Source organism: Cryptomeria japonica, chromosome 5 (genome assembly GCF_030272615.1).
Source record: "Cryptomeria japonica chromosome 5, Sugi_1.0, whole genome shotgun sequence".
NCBI classification, from domain to species: Eukaryota; Viridiplantae; Streptophyta; class Pinopsida; order Cupressales; family Cupressaceae; genus Cryptomeria; species Cryptomeria japonica.
Window position 1 is genome coordinate 455,314,876 of NC_081409.1, and position 15,784 is coordinate 455,330,659.

A 15,784-nucleotide genomic window follows, 5' to 3' on the forward strand; every position below is an offset into this window, starting at 1 on the left:
TGAAGGCTGCAATGGATCAGGCCCCGAATTAGATTGGGCCCTCATGAACTTGCCATGATTTCTCCAAATGAAATCAGCATCCAAAAATCCAGACTTCTTTGTCCAATTTTTAAGGCTGGTGTACCTAGAGCTAGACGAACACTAGAGAGTATAGGCCTCAATATTATGCCCCAAATTACTGCACAGCTAAAACATCTATAAGAAAACCCTTCAAAATTTAAAAACCGAGTCCAAGAACCAAAGGAAGAGTGACTCTAGATAGAATGAGAAAGAGGTTTAAAAAAATCAACCATTGCACAAGCTTCCGTGTCAAGCGCAAAGGAACCCACTTGATTGATCGGATTACTGATGAGATCAACATTCTGCATAACCAAGGGCAGATTGTGCAGCCTGATCCAGGTAGGAACATTTGTCATCTTGGTAGTTTTGGTTCAAAGAAGGGGGTTGATGAAGTAGAAAGAGGCTAGTTTGCCCAAAGAACCATGGACCATTCTGAACCACAAAATTAGGATCTGCAACTGAGTTGAAAGAAACCAAAAAGAAACCAAAATCCAAAGATTTAATCACAGGGGTAGACAGATTACTCCAAGTTGATTTGACCCATTCAAAGACCAAATCAAAAGATGGACACCACATAAATCTCAAAATCAAAGAACAAACTCCAATGTCAGCAGCAATCACATCGATACAATCATCTGAAATCCATGTTACCCCAAGTTTCCAGGATGGGGACAGGGATACGCGTATCTGGGAAGGTGATTTTTTTTGCCAATTTTGAGGACGGCTAGGGTACGGCAAAGGGGACAGCTATATAAAAATAGGGAAAATTATAATATATAGGGAAATTTAAAATATTCATACGAAAACACAGATAAAACATGCACATATACATTATAGAACCTTAACATATAAGAACTAGAAGAGTTCTTATGGCAAATTTGTGTTAAATTGAGAGTCAAAGTCAAATTGCTTATAGAATTCATTGTCAAAATTCACTGTCTATATGCAGAATTTATGGGGACGTCAAGATGTCCACAGGATGGGGACGCTTGAAAAAAAATCAAGGACGTGTCCCCAAATAACATAGTCTGAAATGAAAAAAACCACTAGCTTGTCAAAGAAAGCCACACATATACATTATAGAACCTTAACATATAAGAACTAGCAGAGTTCTTATGGCAAATTTGCATTACATTGAGAGTCAAAGTCAAATTGCTTATAGAATTCATTGTCAAAATTCACTGTCTATATGCAGAATTTGTGGGGACGTCCCCTAGGAGTCCCCTGTCCCCAAGATGTCCACAGGACGGGGACGCTTGAAAAAAAATCGAGGACGTGTCCCCAAGTAACGTAGTCTGAAATGAAAAAAACCACTAGCTTGTCAGAGAAAGCCACCTTTGAATCCCCAACACGAAAGAAAGAGTCACCATTTTGAAAGGCAGGCTCCACAATGCAAATAGGTGGTTGAGCAAGACGAAGTTTGAAGATTGTTTTCTAAAGCTTGATCAAGTGTTTGTGCTTCATTCCTACTCCTTTACAAGCATCTATTGGGTGAAAGAGGTAAGTTTTTTTTCATTTTATTTTGTTTTTGTTTAATTTTTTTAAAAAAAATCATTTCTCTTTGATTCATAATTGTCCAAAAGATCTACCTTTTTTTTTCATTCTCTTGCTTTTATTTTGAATGTGTATTAAATTTCTTGCCATAGGAACTACAATGGCATCTACCTCTTCCTCCATAGGCAATAATGAACAAGCAAATTATGATTCTCCTTTGTGGAAGTATGTTGATATTATAAGACCCCTTTCAGGAGGTGGGGGCTTTCGTTGGAAATGTCGCGGTTGTGATAAAGAAAGGAATAGTTCATATTTTAGGAAGGGAGGCCATTTGTGTGGAATACCTGGAAGAGTCGTCAAGAAATGCCCTGGAAAAAAAGTGCTCCTATACCAAATGACATAGTATTAAAATATATCATGGAGCATGAAGAGGCAAAAGAGAGAGAATCACGTAGACAAAATATGCCCATTAAAAAAAACAAAGGGAATGCAGCCCCCATCTTTGAATATTGTGATAGAAAACCACGCCTTTTATACTACCACAGTTGATTCTGACACTGAAACTCAAGCACCCATTCCACGCAAAAGAAAGGAACCTTTGGAAACTTCATTTGAAAATGAGAGTCGGGACATTGCTGACCAAGATATAGCAAGATGCATATATGTGAATGGGTTGCCTTTCAGTGTTGTTCGCTCCCCATACTGGAAGAAGATGTTGAAAAGTGTCAATGAAGCTCCAAAAGGGTACAAGGGCCCCGGTTATGAGAAGATACGCAAAACCTTGTTGGAAAGAGAGGTCAAGGGGGTTGAGGATACATTGAAGCCCATAAGGGATTCATGGATTGAGACAAGGGTATTCATTGTTTCTTATGGGTGCAAAGATTCAAGAAACCGTCCCTTGATAAATGTCATAGCGGTGTCCCCTAAAGGGACAACGTTTTTTATATCCATGGAATGTGAGGGCAAGTAAAAGATGGGCAATTTATTGTTGATATTCTCATCTCTGCCATTGAGACAGTGGGACCTAGAAACATTGATCAAGTCATAACGAACAACGCAAATAATTGTAGAGCTGCTGGTTTGTTGGTTGAAGAGCGATATCATCACATCCATTACACCTTGTGTTGTCCACTCACTCAATCTTATGCTACAAAAGATAGGGAATAAATTTGGGTGGATCAAAGATGTGTATGCAGAGGCTGAGGACATCCAGATGTTCATCACAAACCACCACATGTTTCAAGGAATTTTCAGATTATTCTCAAATTTGGAGCTATTGAAAGTAAATGAACTTGAAGTAGTAATTTTTATTTTTTTTTAAATTAGTATTTTACATTTTTTGGATTTTCATTATTTGATTGTGTAATGTGTATTCTTTTTACATATTTGTCTCTATTTAATTGTATTTTTTTGCTTTAATTTCTATTACAAGTTGCTGAAGCCCATTTTGTATATAACTTAATTGTCTTGAGATGATTTGTGAAAGTGAAAGCGGCACATTGCAATATGGTGATCAGCAATAATTGGTCTATATGGAAGCAAAGCAGCACTAAGAGGGCAGCAAAATTAGGCTAAGGATATCGGATGACTCATGGTGGGAAAATGTGGAGTCTCTCTTTCGCTTCACCGAGCCCATTATGGACTTGCTTCGCTACACTCAAACTGACATGAATAAGCCTTGCATTGGAGAGGTGTATGATGGCCATCGACTCAATGCTTGAGAAGATGAAGAAAATCAAAAATGACAAAGAGAAAGACCCTGAGGAGAGACCTTCTTCAACTTGCAATTGTTGTAGAACGATGGAACAAGATGACCACTCCTATACATCTTCTTGCCTATGCATTGACACCAATATATTATAGCAACCAATATCTTGATATGCCAAGAAAATTTCCACCATATAGAGATCTAGAAGCGTCTGATGGGTACAAGGCAGCATTCCTTAGACTCTTTCCTAATGATGATATGCAAGAGGTATAAGTATTAACGCTCTTCGTCATCGATTTAAGAAGGATGCTCATAGTTGGTGCTACCTCCATGGCCAACGATTCCAATTGCTGCAGCCCCTCACAATCAAAATTATATCACATGTTTTATTAATAATTTTAATTTACTTTGTCTTCATAGGTTGCTAGCAATTTTACACCTTCAATAATTTAGTTTTAATTGTTTACTTTGTCTTGTCTTCAGAGGTTGCTAGTTCATCTGCATCAGAAAGAAATTGGAGCACATATTCTTTCATCCTCTAAGTAATGTGCAATAGGTTGCAATCAAAAAGAGCGGAGAACTTAGTATATGTGCATTCCAACTTGTGTCTCCTTTCACACAAGCAGAATGAATACAAAGAAAAGGAATCAAAGATGTAGGATATGAATGCAGAGCATACAAACTTGGATACTTCCACTTCTCATCTTGCAATTGCTGCATTAAAGGACTTGGACAGCCAGAATGTTATTGGTGCAGCTGATCACATTGGCCTTGGCAGTATTTGTGAATCATCTAATGCCATTGAAGAAGAAGAAGAAGAATACATTAGATGATTTAAACCTAGTGTAAAGTTCCAATTGTTGCAAGTTGAATTTTGAAACAATGATACTTGAACTTGATATTATCATTTTAATATTTTGATGTGAACTTGAAGTATATGATGCTGTGATGGTATGATTACAAGTTTATGATGTTTTTGTCATTTATATGATATTATGTGACATCCTAATCTTAATTCATGCTTATAGGCTGCATATGTATTTGCATGTTATCGTACTAACATACCCAAATGAACCCAAACCCCATGTCCAAATTTTGCCATACCGGCGAACCAGTTCTTTGAACCCGAACCAGCAACCTAGTGTTTTTGTCATGAGACGACTAATTTTATTTCTATTATGAACTTTCCACTGGAGGCTAAAGTTTTTGGAAAAATTACTGGTTGAATTTAACCCATAGGGGGGCCTAAAACTTTGGGTTAATCCATTTCTAGAGTTCCTTCTTCGGGGCCAATTTGACAGACGACTAATAGGTGTGACTTCATGAATGAGATGGCTATAAGGATAAGCAGAGAACTAGTTGCACTGATTCAATATATCAATGTAAAGTGTCTGCACGCTAAAAATAAAAATAAAAAATTTCTGTTCTTAAACTCTGGTCAGGTATGTGCACAAACAAATATGGCAAATGCAGGTTTTAGCAACTCACTAGATCATTACTAAATTAAGCAAAAATATAGCTACCACATTAAAGGAAAAAATTTCACAGGCTGTAAGTAGACAAATATGGCTGTGGAGGTGCCTGACTCCAAAGTTGGTCTCAAGAAACACCATCAGATAAAATTTACAAATGCCAATCCTAATAACGAAAAAGAACAATTTTAACTTGCCTTGTAGAAAATTATGAGGTTACAAGAATATTGCTACTACATGCTGCATCATACAAGTCAGTACAGACTATTAAATGTTCCAGTTGAATTAATAAGGCCATCATTTGCCTTGTAGAAAATTATGAGGTTACAAGAATATTGCTACTTCATGCTGCATCATACAAGTCAGTACAGACTAATAAATGTTCCAGTTAGAATTAATAAGGTCATCCTCATATAAAATGATAATCTGTTAAATACATTAACAGATTATCATAAGGCACAACTGTCAGGTACATTATGGACCCAAACAACCATAATACTCTATTAATAGGTAACTTCACAGGTAAGAGGATTGATTAATAGATGTTCAAGCTAAATACACTGCTAGTTACACTGATTGAATGTTTCAATGTACTTTATCCTTGGGCTACAAATAGAATTATCTTTCCTGCTCTACTCAGATTTTCGCTGGTACTGCACAAAGGTGAAATTAGTTTTTACTTCTTAGCAACTCACTCGGTAATTCGCAAACTAAGCAAATATGTAGGTACCAAGAAAGTTGGCCTAAAGGATTGCCATCAAATAAAAATTTCAGCTAAGCATTCCAATAACCAATGACAGATACCTTAATTTGCCTCGTAAGAGTAAAATTTGCATTTATTGATTAAACCATTGCAACTTCATGATGCATTACATAAGTCAATTCAGACTAAAATATTCCCAGTTAGAATTGCCAAGTCACCCTTTTGATAAAATGACAAGGTCATAACTATTAAAGGATTGTCTATAATGAGCATCTCACAAACTGTTAAAAGGGTATCATGAAACACAGCATATGGATTCAGTGGAGACCAAATAAACATAATAGTTGACTGTCATTGTTTACTGAATTGAAACACAGAACAAATTCCCAACAAGTTTTTTTCGCCATGCATCAATTCTTGGTGTAATTTTGTTTTTCATAAGAGTACACTTAGCATGCTCTGCCAACATGAGCAAAGCCAGTGAGGTCCCTAGTTCAAACCCACAGATACTCTTTCATGCCCAGATTGTAGATCAACAGACGGAGCACATGTATATAGTGCAGACTGTACTGTGACATATACTAGTGCATTCCGTCTTCCTCACTAGGTAGGCATTGGGGTTATTCTTTACCCCATCCCTCACCCAACCCATTATATCCAAAAAGAAACTGGTAGTAGTACCAACACTGAGAAAAAAAATATAGACCATTGCATTATCTTTTTGTGATGCTCAAAAAACCGTCACCAATTGATTTTGCATATATGAATTTTCTGGCACAACTTACCTACCATGACATACTGCAGCAGCTTTCCTTACTCCCTGAACACTTTATCTTCATTATGCCGTTGCATGCCTTGAATTAAAATAAAATACTCAAAACAAATCTCTAGGAAATGTGAGGTACAGGTAGTGAGAAAGGTTTGCCATTTTTCAACACGTGTACATATTTGATTCAGATTTCACGAGACATTATTAAAATTTAAAATACCTCAAAAATTGAAATTAAAAAAAAAATCTAGAACAAGTTTCTACCTTCATGATTTTTTGTGCTGACTGGGATAGGGTCGATGCTATCTATGTTCTGGGTTGGGGCAGGCAAAGAGTACTGTTCTTTTTTTGTTTTTTATTATTTGTAGGACAAATTCCCTTTTTTTATCTTCTGAGATGTCATGAGGCCATTGGAAGTGCCTCCAAGAGTTCCCAACTGCATTTCCCTATCTCCAAGGCACATCTAACAATAACCAGCTTAAACAAAAGAAGCTCAAACCAAGAAGGATTTTATCATTTACGATTTGCTCATATTAAGTATCAATCAGCAAAAGATGTGTGATTCAAACTTGGAGGATTAAGGACATTAATTTAGAAAACAGTAAGGCCATCAACATTTTGCAAGGCGAGATACTTCCCATAATAAATCTACATGCCCTACCAGGGCACATGCATAAAGATAAGTTGACAGTCCACAGAGAGCATAAACTTTAGCTCAAGCCATTCAGTTAATTAAAGACCATGAAACCAGCAAACAGGTTGTTATATTGTCTTGACAAATCTCATAATGGTGATCCATTAACACTCCAAAATAAATGTCAATATTCCTCAAATTTAAAAATACTTGTCAATTATGGTTTAATGGTGATGCTTCTGGACAGACCTGTGTCATTAAGAAACAGTATACCTCAGCATTTCAAACATAAATATGTAAACAGTCATCAGGTGAGAAGAGACGGCATGATGTGATGGGATAGAACCCAGACATCTTATACAGATGGCCCAAGAAATAACCGTAATAAGCCACCAGAAATCCCAACCCAATGACATAGAGCTCCTTTCCCATAAGAAACAATACATAAATTTGAGAATGTTGGATAGGCTGCTCACTAAAAACCAAGAAACATGCAACAACATAAATAGACAAACAACTCCAGTTCCACAACGGTAAGGTATAGTTTAATTAGTCAGCCAAAGAAAGAGACTCATTGGAGAGCTTACTGATCAAGGGGCCCCAAAGTTTAACTTATAATTACCCCATCTTCCCCTTTTAAGTTATTAAAGAGAATACCTATCTCCATTGATCAATCCCCCTAATGTAGTTTTTCATTATGAAGATAGAATTGGAGTTCTCTGAACATATGTGGCACTATGTCATGTCTGAGCAATCTAAGAATGCTAACTTGGTGGTGTGGTTTCTTCTTATGTCTACACCATGTTCCACACTGTAGCTTTAATCATACTTTCAGTTTCCCCTATGAAAAAAAAGCACGACACAATCTCATACTAAATGAGGCAAAACTCACTTCTATGCCTTGTACTGACCTCATCCTTGGCCAATTTAAAAAGACTACAAATACTACTTTACAAAACAAACATAGCCTATATCATGCCCTGTAAGAATCCTTGCCACCTTGTGAGAAACCCCTGCCGAATAAGGCATGAACAACCTTCATCCAATATCTTCCTTTCATTGAAAACATTGGCTCTCCTCTCTTGATTTTTGCCCAAGCTTACTAAAAAGTTTTTTCAGACATTAGGCTAATAAAACACAATGTCTTGAAACCCAAGAGGCAGACATAAAGAACAAACTAATACTGTCGAGCAATCCTCTACCCAAAAGGAATAAAATAAAATGATTGTTTGTTAGTTCTTGAATTGAAAAACACTATTCAACTTTCCAACCAAAAGAAGCCCAAGCGAAGTTAAGAAAGATTCAAAGTATGAATACTGATTCACTAAATTTGGATTTAAAATTGAGGATCTCTTATAAGTTGGAAAAAAATCCAGGCATCTTTCCATCCAGAAGTTGAAGAAAGTCACAACCAACCAAATAATATGGCAATAATAGTAATTATTTGTGGCAATGCTGTCCAGAAAATTAAGACCAAGGTAAAATTAAATGCTAACTGCTCGGTATAATCTTACTTTCGTTCATAATTACTAATCACTCAACAGAACTCGCAGAAGTAGCTGAAACTGCACAAATAAAAAAAGGAGCCTAGTTTTGTTGTTTTTCCAAGTTCAAAAAAAGCATTCTAAATAGTCCATAGCAAGCATCAAAAACATGTATATAAGGACAGACTAGAATTTTGAATAGTGTATCATAAAAAGTACAAGTGTCTTATCAAACTAGGGCAAAAAGATAGATTAAGAAAACTTATCAAAAGTAGTAAGCATTAAAATCAAAAAAAGGAAGCTCTTCACCATTGTACTTTTTTGGGAACTTGCATAAACAATCAGAAAAATTCAATATTAGACAAAACCTTACAGAAATCAAATAAAGTAGTCGGAGTGTCAAAATCTTTCACTTACTCAGATTTGACAAAAACTTAGAAATTTAGAAACAAAAGATATATTTATAGATCAGATATTAAAACTTGATTTTTGTTTTCTCCCTTTTTCAGTCATTTACATACAATTTACAATTTTCAGTTGAACAACATTTTCTTTTTCTTCTTTTTTGATCATTTACATTTAGAACACATTTTTCAGTTACGCATAATATTTTTTGGAATGCTTGCAATCTGACCCACTACTTATTGGATTTGAAATACCAGAATTTACAAGCCAGACGAATTTAGAACAGAATTAGGTGTGTTAAGTTTCTACCAAGCAATGGATCTTGACCAAGGAATAGAACTGGCTAAGGAAAACAAATTGTGGAAGAGACAAGACTAATTATTAAAGCAATCCAAAAAGGATGGTATATTGACTAGCAATAAACAAAAAAGTTAAGACAAAAACTGCAACTTTCAAGATCACATACTAACATATCAGGACGACGACAATTTTGGTAGATCTACCATCTAATTTGGAGAGGTAGGAGGGGAAAGTTAAGTTGGGCAAGATGGTTCATAATCATCCTTTCTCCACCATGGCATTTAAGCTGATATCAGAGGTCTAAAACAAAGTAGAAGAGCTTGCCCTTATTAAAAGTAGTAAAACTTGCAATTAAAAAATGGCAATTTAAAAATGGAAACATTCATTTAAATAAATAGTTTCTTAGAAATGTTTCTGCCAGAACAATATATATTAATACCCGCTTCAGACATGAAAGACACTACTAAGTGCACATTAATACAACTTTTTTATTTAAGACATGATATTTCCCAAGTCCATTAGACTTGGTTACAAAATTTTCTGCCAGAAAACATTGGATAAAACAAAAGATCACATAATTAAATAGAGAAATTTGGCGAGGATCATCTTGAAACAAACAAAGGATAGATGTCATTTTGTTGCAATGCAGGGAATGGAGGAACCTAGAAATGCAAGAAAAGATAGTTTTTTTCAAATCTTGACTGTAACAGTCAAGTTCTGATCCAGAGTACTAAGTTAGCATATTAAACAAGATTAAAAGAAAGCTAAAACAACATAAACTGTAATAGGAGTTAAGAACAAAATCACTTATCATCTCTCATTTGTCCTGATAGAAAATGGGACAATGGCATTGACAGAGAAGCTCTTATAGATTCTCACCATTTAAAAGAAATAGAGCTCAAGTGATAAAAGAACCTTTAGTAGAATCAATACAACTGATAACATCTTATAATGATAAGAGAAATGAAAAAACATCTGCATATTTAATTATACTATAAATCATTAGAACAACAATTGAACAGAAAGAGCATTATAGGTTAAATGGGATGAACTTGAATGAAAAATTATTTCATCACACCCACTGGGAAGTATGCCACAATGGACTGGAGCAAGTAAAAGTGAATTTAATGAAAGACATCCCTCAGTCAGGACAACTCGATCTAGTTTTACACAAAAAAAAATGGAGGAGAGGCAATTCCCAAATCAAAAAAGAAGTTAAGAAATTAAAACAATCCAAAATATGATTCAGTAAAATATTCATAAATTTGAGATTTTAAAGTGCTCCAGCCTGTATTACACATAAAACTCAACAAAACAAAATCTTCTTCAAAATGCAAATGTCACATTTAAAAAAGACCTAATTGCTATATATCACATAGGCATAGGAACTATCACATAAAATGAAAAATCAGGTAAGGATGACAGAACAGGAGAACCCTATTGTGCTGGAAAGGCCACCATCCACTATTGATCTTATACGCACAGAAAATTCAAACACAACAAAAGCCACTTTGCAGAACACTGATCGCAGACAAAAAAATTTAATATTACTATCTATGGTCCAAACAATATTTAAGTCAACTTGAAACATGCTCCACGTACACAGATCCCCATTGAAAAAATCATTGCACATAACCTACAGTATCCCTAACAAGAAGTATCTTATAATCTAAAACAGCAACCATTTGATAGATGCTGTGCACCTCAGAGTTAAACCATGTATCATCCATCAATCCTCACCATATTTATCTATTCTCTACTGCTAACATTAACCTTCTCACAGCACACACACCAAACAATGAGGTGTGGTGTCCCCAACCATGTTAGATGAAAAACTCTTAAACCAAGCATACGAAACAAAGAACAGTTCCCCAACTTGTGCACATCAAGAGTGCATCACGGGATTTCATTAGGATTTGAATAAACTTGCATCTACTTTTCCTGAAGAAAATGATCCTTTGCAACATTTGCAAAAACATAAAATTGCTTTTTTTCAGAATTGGAATTGAAGAAGTGCAAATATCAAAAAGGTCAAACCTTGCCATTTTATGTCTCCTACAATAAAGAATGGAAAAGACCTTGAAATGAGGGTTAACAAAGCTAAGTAAAAAAATGAGGTCCAACAGGCAACTAAAGGGTGAAACACAAACCACAGAAGGAAACAAAGTAAGAAAACTGCAGATTACAACAGCTCCTCTTGTGCAACAAAAGAGTGACAGCAATAAGCGCAATTAAATTGGGCAAGGTGATTCATATTCATCATTTCCCCTCCATGACATTTAGGCTAATATCAGAGGACTAAACCAAAGTAGAACTGATTGCTCTTCATTAAAAGTTGTAATCATATCATACTTTTACTTCCCCATTTTGATTAGTTATAACTATCTGGCTGTCTGTATCCTAAAGCTAGGTACCTTAAGCCAAAAAAAAAGAGGTTTCTGCTACTATGGACAATAAATCATTAAAAATAATCATTCGACAGAAAGTTTGGCACAAAAGATCGCATCATGAAACAAGAGATCATTTTGTCCAATAGGCAGAAATGGCGCAATCTAGAGATGTGCGAAAAGGTAGTTCTTCTCAAATCATGACTGTACTAGTCAAATTCTAATACAAAATGCTGAGTTGAAATATTAAGGAAGATTAAAAATTCCAATGAGAGTTGAGAACAAAATCATTTGTCTCATTTTTCTGATAGAAAACGTGGCAACAACATTGGAAGAGCAGTTCTTATAGATCCTCGCTATTGAAACACAAAGAGATGATATTAAAAAATTGAGGCAAAAATAGGAAATGCAAGAGAAAAGAAACTTTAGTACTGTCAAACAAGGAAGGGCAAAATGACGACAACATCCTGCAGTCATAAAAGAAGAGAAAAAAGAGCATCTGCATATTTAATTATACTAGAGACAATTAGAACACCAATAGAGCAGAAATATCATTAGGTTAAATAAGATGAGCTCAAGTGAGAAAATGTTGCATCATACATACGGAGTGGCATGCCACAATGGACGGGGGAAAATACTGACTGAATTTGATGGAAGAGTCGCTTCTCGGTCAGGGAAACTCAGCATAGGGTTATAGGAAACAAAAACTCGCCAAGTGAAGAAGAAATAAGTTAAAAAAATGAAAAACAAACCATAATATGATCAAGTCGGTGAAAATTTCGATAAATTTGAGATTTTTTCCTTCAATTTTGAGGTGTTACGAATCTGCATTACAAAGAAAACTAAACAAAACAAAATCTTCTTCACAATGCAAATATGTCATTTCAAAAGACCTAATGCTATACATCTTGTGAGCATAGGAACTATAACATAAGAGCAAAGATCTGATTTTTATGTATTGCAGACCTCCTTCGGAAACAAGGACGACTGGACAGGAACACCTGATTATTCTAAAAAGCCCACCATTCATTATGGATCCTATAAGCTTAAAAAATTCAAAAAAGGCAAACGGCACATAGCAATACCTCTAATCGCAGAAAACAGAATTACTGCTACTATCTATGGCCGCAAAAAATGTGTGGGTATAGTTGAAACATACTCCTCTTTGGTTACGGACACAAACCCCCATTGAAAAAACCGCCACACATAATCTACGGCATCCCTAAAACGAGGTTTTTTTAAAAACAGCAAAGCCATTTTAAGACGTTGTGAGCTACAGAATAAAACCATGAATCATCCATCGATCCTCACCATATTTGCATCCTCTCATTCTGCTAACGTATATCCTTCTCACAGCGCGCACGTTGAATGAGGTATGATGTCCCCAACCATGTTAGACCCAAAAAAAACCCCAATTCCACGCATCCGGCGATTTCAACAATCCATGCAAGCGAAACAAAAAAGAACCCCCCAACTTGCGCACATCTAGAGCAGAAGATAGGATTTTCATTAGGGTTTGAATAAATTTGCATCCACTTTTCCCAAAGAAAAGAATCCTTGACAACACTTGCCAGAACACATAAATATTGCTTTTGTTTTCAGAATCGGAATTGAAGAAGTGCAGATATTAAAAAGGGTAAAGCTTGCTATTTTACGTCTCCTACAAAAAAGAAGGGGAACGAAGCCCTGATACAAGGGTTAACAAAACTACTTACAGAACAGAGGTCCGACGGTTACTTCAGGGGCCAAACCCTAAGCACAGAAAGAAACAAGGTAAGAAAGCTGCAGATTGCGCAGCTCCTCTCCCAAAACAGGAAAGCTGCAGATTGATCAGAAATGGCGATGGTGATAAAAATTATAGGGGTTCTTTGCCAGAGACGCCGACGATGGCGTTGGTGTTAAATTGTGGTGACTATTTGACCGTGTGTAAGGAAGGGAAGGAAGGAAGGTTGTAGGTAATGATAATACTAATGGGAATGGTAATGGTAGGAACACAAGACAAGCCAAGGACGCCACGGCTGCGCGTAGCATTGCATTAACATCACCACCACCACGCCCCGCCAGATTCCATCCCTTAACATGCGTGAGACCCAATTGCATTTTCACTTTTCAATAAACAAATTTCCATCTCTTCTCTAATCACAACCAAATCTTAATTACGCACGCAATCAAATCAAATACCACAAAAAACAACAAAGGAAAATAATAATACTAATTAAACAATAGAAGAAGAAAATGCATACCCTCTCCTCTCCTCTCCTCTATTTCATCGTACCCATCACAATTTCCTAGCCAAACAAGGAACACGCTTTCCTTCTTCCATTGGGTAAATACCTACACCAATAACAACAAAACCCTTGAGGACTCTTCTACTCAAGGGCTATGTTCATGTCAGGTTTAATTAGTATTTTACACTATACTAGAAGAAATTATTTTTGTGTTCAAAATAGTTCTTTTTTTAACATAGAGGATTTTTTTTTAGAGTAGATAAATATTTATATCAATAATAACAAAAGTATTATAGGACTCTTTTATTTAAAAGAGAAAAAATCATGTTCATGTTAGATTTAATTAGTTATTAGTAAATGTATTTTACAGTATATTAGAAATTATTATTTTTATGTTAATAACAAAAGTATGAGAGGACTTCTCTATTAAAGAGAAACTTATTTCATGGATAATAGAGAAAAAATGCGTGCTCATGTTAGGTTTAATTAGTTATTAGTAAATGTATATTACAGTATATTAGAAATTATTATTTTTGTAGTAAAAATATTTATTTTTTTTAAATAAAGGACTTCTTCTATTTGGGTAAATACCTACACCAATAATAACAAAAGCCTTGCATGACTCCTCTACTAAAGGGAAACTTCTTCTATGGGTAATAGAGAAAAATTGTATGTTCATGTCAGGGTTAATTACTTATTAGTAAATAAATTTTACAATATATTAGAAGAAATTATTTTTGTGTTAAAAAATATTTATTTTCTAAAATATAGGAAAATTATATGTTCATGCGAGGCTTAATTAGTTTTTTTTATTTTTGATCAGTTAAGTTGGGTCATATTATATTAAACCATAAAGAAAATACATAGTTCATAAGCATGAAATAATAAACCAAGATCATCACCTTCTACCCTACTAAATAAGTATAGCAATTTTGTGTCTAATACTGTCAAAATAAAAACCACCATCGTGATAGTCCAGCTACCAACTAGCTATTCCTAGTACTAATAACATGTCAAACTATTGAAAAACAAAAAATACAAGCGAAAACTAATAAACTAGGCCTTAATTCTTATCTAGGCCTGATTTTCAGTAATCATCCTTCATGAATTTGAGTTTTTTACGTTTCATTGGTCCACCCTCTATCTACTTGGCCCTTTGCTTCTTCTCATAGTCATGAATGTATTCCTTGATAAATTTGAAACCAATGGTAGTCTCCTCATGTTTATCTTCTCGGTTGTCAGTTGAACACCAAAGCATAAAAGGCCTGAGCAGTGCGGTGAAACCATCGGATTGCACCCATCTCCCACCTCTCGCAACGAATCCTTCACCCCGCTTAGCCATACTGATAAATGCTCCCAAACCCAAACTCCATTTTGTCTTTACACAAGATTCCATTACCCACCACACCTCTTCCTACATTCCTAATTCTAGGCACCACACAAGCACCATGGATGAAATGTCCACATTGGAGCGATACCTGGTTTCCTCCATGATCCCATTACCCAGTAGCATCTGGATTAACTAAAAGAACATAGGATCATCAAATTTAAAGATGTTTTTTCAATCTCAAATCCAAAATCTCCCCTAAAAAGGAAATCGATAATTTCCTTATCCTTAACCTAAATGTGTGTAATGTCCCATTTTTCACTCTAGTTTGTTTTGGGGACCGTTAGCCTATTTCGAAAACCCGTGGGCTAGTACGAAGCAGAAATTAGGGTTTCCTACCTCTAGGAGGATGTTTCTACTTTTTTTAAGGCTTGCATGTTGGAATTTATCAGTTTGGGTTCTGGGTTCCTTCTAGGTTTTCAGAAAGTTTCGCAGTGAGGGTACATGCATAGCAAGTTTTGGAGTTTGATTAACTTACTATTTTTAGTAAGTGGAGGCAGAAGCAATTGAGAAATCTGCGATGGTATAACATGCAAACCAATCTGAGGACCTTTTCAAGACTTACTATTTTTAGTAAGTTTGGCAACTACTCAGAATGTGGTAAAAATCACTTTGGAAACACTTACTATTTTTTGCAATAATTTATAGTAAGTACTATTTTTGGCAGTGTTATTTTGGGCAGTATGCTATTTATAGTAAGTACTATTTTGGCAGTGCTATTTTTGGTAGGGGTTCTACAGCTCGGCTCAGTGG

At 35.4% G+C, this 15,784-nt stretch overlaps 1 protein-coding gene across 2 annotated transcripts in view; it reads right to left on the reverse strand.

Annotated features, from left to right (window-relative positions):
* Window positions 1-13,558, reverse strand: part of LOC131060838 (probable E3 ubiquitin-protein ligase RHG1A) — a 32,252-nt gene extending 18,694 nt beyond the window's left edge. Inside the window, exons 1-2 of one of the 2 annotated variants that reach the window (XM_057994262.2) lie at window positions 13,132-13,505; window positions 12,728-12,901 (exon numbers count right to left, since the gene is read on the reverse strand). The gene's annotated coding sequence lies outside the window, so the exon portion shown is untranslated. Of the gene's footprint in view, window positions 1-12,727; window positions 12,902-13,131 lie in introns of both variants that reach the window. The other variant, XM_057994256.2, reaches the window with a different exon arrangement.
* Between the last annotated feature and the right edge of the window lie 2,226 nt (window positions 13,559-15,784).